The sequence below is a fragment of the Gordionus sp. m RMFG-2023 genome, chromosome 5 (assembly GCF_954871325.1).
Source record: "Gordionus sp. m RMFG-2023 chromosome 5, tfGorSpeb1-WG-v2, whole genome shotgun sequence".
Classification (NCBI taxonomy): domain Eukaryota; kingdom Metazoa; phylum Nematomorpha; class Gordioida; order Chordodea; family Parachordodidae; genus Gordionus; species Gordionus sp. m RMFG-2023.
In genome coordinates, this window is record NC_088779.1 from 23,010,265 (window position 1) to 23,016,516 (window position 6,252).

General features: G+C 23.6%; 1 long non-coding RNA gene across 1 annotated transcript; it reads left to right on the top strand.

Moving 5' to 3' along the window:
* Window positions 1-558: 558 nt before the first annotated feature.
* Window positions 559-6,252, top strand: LOC135930484 (uncharacterized). Its single transcript, XR_010572785.1, has 3 exons — window positions 559-676; window positions 733-771; window positions 5,552-6,252. It is a non-coding gene; the product is annotated as an uncharacterized LOC135930484 (long non-coding RNA).

Here is a 6,252-nt window from a genome sequence, read left to right on the forward strand (position 1 = left end):
CGGCCGAAGAGATTGAATATTTTTATGACATATTCATATCATAGTTAGGTATATTATAACAAAATTTTACTCTCTAAACTTTGATATTTTGCAAATGACATGATTTGTGTTTCATTCTGCATTCATTTTCATAAAGTTATATTCACAATAAAGATAAAATGTTTGAGATGTACAGTTTATATTTTTATCTTTACCACATTTCTTCTATGCACTTTATAAATTAAAATTAAAACTTGTTTAATTAAATACCAGGAATCAAAATCAAATGTTTGATATGTACAGTTAATTTTATTATAAGTGTATATATATTATTATTAAAATTTTTTTAAACTAATTGTCATGAATGGCTAATTGATGCGTTTTTTTAAAAATAAATATATTAAAGAATGAATGTGTTTACTAAAATCCTGTTAGAGTCATTTTCTCTATTTCATAAGTATAAGAGAATTTAATTTGCAATCCTATTTCTTCTATTTTACCAATAATCTTTGCCAAGAATATCTTATGTAAAAGATAAATGTATAATTTAATTAATATTTTATTATAAATATATAAAAAAATAATATATATAAATTAATTTATTATTATAAACTTTACTCATTTTTTTGGTCATTATTTTTTTTTAAATCTAGTATGAAATTTCTAGCAAATATTATTGCCTGTCTGGTTATTCTAGGTAGGTAATTATACACAATTGATAAAGAACAAATATATTGAAATAATAAATTTTAGGCTTAGTTGATCATATTTCAAGAATCAATGGTTCTCACGGTAAAATTATGATTTAAATTTTTTATCGATAATTATAATACATTTAATCCAAATTTATGATGAGACTTAACAAGGTCTAGCCGGTTAATAATCTACGAAATTGATAAAATATTTTAGTAGGGGAGACTAGGGTTAGGTAAACTCCGGAGTTTGGCAAACCACTTAATCTTATTTTAAAATTAAATATACCATAAGGTTAAAATTTTATCATAATATGGTTTTATTAGGTTTACATCTATAGACAAAAAATCTTTTGAAATAATTAATTTTAAAAATTTTATTTAAGAAATAAAATTTTTAAAATTTTCTAAAGATTTTTACATGACAGAATTTTAATTTTTATTAACATTTATAATCGTTTATATGTAAACTAAATTTCACAGCAAAGTTTAAACACTCTTCTATTTGGAAAAGTTTTATGTGTATTTATTATATCTAGATATAGCAATCATGATTTGTCAACTTAGAGCTAGAGGGGTTTGCTAAACCATACATGTCAATTATGGCAGTTAATAATGAAAAATATTTTAAAATCTTGAAAAGGCATTTTCATAGCTGTTTATGCTGGGTATTTCTGATTTATACTAAGAAATAAATCCTAATCTCTCCTTAAGATTTTTATTTTTTATGTCCAAAATGTTTATTAAACAAAATAAAATTTCGATTTATATATATAATTAGCTTCAATTTATAAGTTATTTTGAACAATAAAACAATAAAATTATTCTATATGTATCATTATTATTAAATAAAAATGCATTTCAATTTATTATGGCCTAAAAAAACTAATGGTTTAGGAATCCCCTTGAAGTGGTTTGCCTCAGTCCTATATCGGGGCTTGTTGGACAAATTTTCACTTTTACAAAAAATAAAATTTAAAAAAAAAGGTTTTTATTCTTAAAATTTTTATAAGGCAACTTTATAGAATATAGTTTTAGGTACCTAATCAAATATTATTTTTTTTATATTATCTAAAAAAAACCAGAATCTATAGCCAATTTTTTAAAAATTGGTTTGACAAACCCCAGTCTCTCCTATGTATCATTTATATATTAAAAAATAGAAATTTATAAACTTAACTATATTAGTTATGTAAAATTTATAATAAATTTAATTGATATTTAACAAATTTTATAGTTCATTAATTTCTAATTGTAGAAAGATATTTTTCTTATGTATCTGCTTACAGATACAATTTCTCTATGATACATTTTACTATAATGTAAAGTGTGTAATTTAGAATTCCATTGTTAAAATTTTAATATTGAAGTGCTAAAAAAATTTATTGATAATATTATCTAGTATTGTTAAACAGCATTTTCAAAAACAGCTAAGCCAATGTTTTTGTCAATTATATTACGAAAGACTTGAGATTTTGCTCATTGATGGCAGAAAGTTTTGGACATCTATTAACGAATCTCGAGGTTTGCATAACATTTTTTGACTGAAATGTTGGGTTAGCATATAACCCTTTAACAAAATCTTATCTATACACCAAATATATAATTAAATTAACCCTTTCGGTTGCAGTAGTGCAAATATAAAACCACCTGTCAACCTTTATATCTTCTAAAGGAGTTGATCATATAAAATGAAACCACTACAAATATATTAAGATACTTATTCATATGTGTGTGGAGGTTGTATTTAAAAAAAAATTTCCACGCATTTATTAAAAATACGGTATCATATAAATTTTATGAGAAAACTTAAGTATTAATTCTTTCTTGGAGCACAGCAATTTCATAAGCATGCAATTTACAATATAACATATTAATATGTTTTTACTATTGCAACAATCATGCCAAAACACCTAATCATTTTCCATTTTTAAATATATTAAATATTTTAAACATTTAATAAAATATTATATTTTAAATGATCATATAAAATGTGTGAACATAGTCAACGCCACGCAGGAATAAACCATGTAATAAATATGGGGTTAACAGCCGTCCACATTAGGAACCATCTAGAATCCACAAATTTATCTCAAATAGATGGCTTAAGACCTTATGATATGACAACCATACCTCAGGTCCTCGGCAAATCAGTGATATGGGACTGCACATGCTTCTCTCTATTCCCCTCAAACTTAAATTTCAATCCACTTACAGGCAGAAACTAAAAAGATTAATTATTATAATTTTAACAACTTCATATTTACTCCAATAGTGATTTCCACAAATAGTCACTTTTCCTATTAAAAAATCTAGGCAATAAAATATTGGTTTTTTTATAAACGAAGCCAGAGAATTTTTATATAGTAACTAAGAAATTGAAATAGAAATTTTTAAACATAATTATGGCTCCTTTTTGGGAACTCAATTATAAAATTGTATTATGTAATTACATAGTTTTTTATTTTTATAATGTTTTATGTATCTTAATTTGATCTTATATTGAGATAAACCAAATAAATCTTTAATACAAAAAAAAAATCATATATCTATATAACCTAATTAATTTTTAGTTATGGCTTAAATTGATCAAAAATATCTTCATTTAATGAATACTTATGAAATAATGTTTTTTTAAAAATTATGTCTAAATGATAGGCCCTAACTTTTTTTTATTTTTAATTGTTAACATATTGTGAGTGAATAGATTTGCATTCTTACGACCCAAAAACTGTGTTTTAGCAGGTGGACCAGGTACACATACCATGTGTATCTGCACACTACACCAAAATTTTAAGCTTATTTTAATAGGGGGAAAATTAAAACAGCTTACAAACAATAATGATCATTATAATTATCCTCCAATAAACGATTATAAACATTGTATTGCACAAAGTCTTTGCAATCCTGCCCAGCCTGGATGTTACTTCAATAAATGTAAATTTTGTCCTGGATCATCCCAAATAAAAGAAAGACTTATTATATTATTTGATACGAATTCAATAGATTATATATCATTTAAACAATGGTTGGTAGTTGATAGAACTACGCTCGAAACGCTGACAAAATCAGCTTATAAATTCCTAGATTATTTAATTGAGAAATTAGACAATTTGATTCCACATTCATTTATAGCATCACAACAATCATTATTTCAAAACAATTTAAAATCTAATTTAAATGTTGGCGAATACTTAGTTATTGCTGACTTTTCGGAAAATTATGCATTTTTAGTGCAAGACCATGCACAGGGATTTCATTGGACAAATAATCAGTCCACTATTCACCCTTTTATCATTTTTTATCGTCAGGACAACACTATAAAACATATAAGTTTAGTGGTGATATCAGATTGCTTAAAGCACAATGCCTGTGCCTTTTATTTATTTCAAACTAAAATGATCTTATTTTTAAAAGAAAGATTTGATATATTGACCAAAATTTATTATTTTTCTGATTGGGGCCGTAATCCAATATAAAAATAAAAAAAATTTCATAAATCTCTATAATCATGAATGTGATTTTGGTATAAAGGCCGAGTGGCATTTTTTTGCTACAGCTCATGGAATAAGTCCGTGCGACAGTTTAGGAGGTATTACAAAACGGCTAGCAGCTCGAGCTAGTTTGCAACTGCCATATCAAAACCATATTTTGACACCAATGGATTTATTCGACTTTGCAAAAAATAATATACATGGAGTAAATTACATTTTTGTAAGCAATAATGAATACAATAATATGGAAAATCATCTAGAAAGCAGATTTTTGAGAGCAAAAAGAATTCCGGGAACACAAAAATACCATGCTTATATTCCCCTTGATGAAAATAAAATTAAAGTCAAAATTTATACCAATTCTTTAGATAATTTAATATATGATATATTGTAAACATAATTATGAATTATTATATTATATGTAATTATGCATTTCAGAAAAATAAAGTTATAAATTGGTTTAGAATTATTTTGTCAAGTAATTTTCAGTCACAACATGTTAACAATTAAAAATAAAAAAAAGTTAGGGCCTATCATTTAGACATAATTTAAAAAAAAACATTATTTCATAAGTATTCATTAAATGAAGAATATATTTATATATAAAGTTTTAATATAAATTATTAAAATTTATTGAGAGTTAAAACTTTGCAATAAAACTTAACGTGTTATTATATATCATAATAAAATTTGAATTCGTTTGTGCAAAAATCTTATGTATTTCACCAAAATATTATCTTATAATATAAATTTATTATTTGCATATAATTTCAAAAGATCTTCTTTTGTCAATAATGCATGATAATAAAAACTATATTAAGGACTACATTTAAAAATATTCCAGTGTATTTAATTTTAAAATGAAATTTAATGGCTTGACCCGCCCGGTCTTTAATAATTTTTTTAATTTTATAGGCGATTAACAGAGGTTTCATTTAAAATATAGAAAGAGTAAGGTTTTATAAATATATTATTCTAATTTTAGAATGTTTGTACAAACAATACAGAATTCGATTTAAACGTAACATAAAAAAAACAAACTCGGACATCTTAAATCTTAAAAAATCAATGATTGTTAACATTTTATTTTTTAATGTTTTGAAATTATAAAAATTATCTTTATATTCAACACGCAAACTTGAAATATTTAAGGCAATTAATAATTTCTTTAAAATTGATAATCATAATTCCATTAATTGATTTATCAAAAATAATTTTGAATATCATTTTTATATCATAAAAATCATCTTTTGATATAATTAATATGAAGTTCAGGAATTTGAAGTTTATAAAACGAAATATGACATATAGCTAACAAATAGCAGTTACAACAGTATATTATTTATATAATATATAAAATAATATTTAAATTATTTTATAACTCAGAATGTCATTTACCAATGGATGTTGGACCATGCAAAAATTATATTGAAAGGTGGTATTACAACGCTGGAGAAAGAAAATGTTTACCATTTAACTATGGGGGTTGTTACGGAAATTCAAATAATTTTTCATGCAGGGGAAATTGTCAAAGGGCTTGCGTTAGATAACTAAAGCGTTAACTTCTAACTAAAAATTATATTTCCATATTACATATTACAAAATGATTATCTCTATATATTATAAACTCAAAATTCTATATTTTTCCTACACTTTTATTAATATGATATTCAAAATTTATAAATTTACATTATCAAACAAGTTATAAAAAGTAGAAACTTTTGCAGTCATTATTTTTATCGTAATTCACACCTCTCTAAGCCTATACTATGTGTTATGGTTATTAATGCCTAGAAATAAAATAGAAAGAAAATTAAACCATAATATCTAATTCCTTTATTAAATACTATTAATTATAAATTAACCAATTACGAATTAATATAAAATGAAAATGAAAAAGATTAAAAATTAAGAAAATTATATGCGAAAATAAAAGTAAGGTATGAAAAATCTACAATTATCACGCGTTTTCATCTCATTTGCATAGTCTAAAACTTAAATAATAAAGTAATAATTATAATAAAACATTATTTTTGTTTGAATATTATCACAATTTGAATAAAAGATTTTTTTGTATTTCTGAGGTT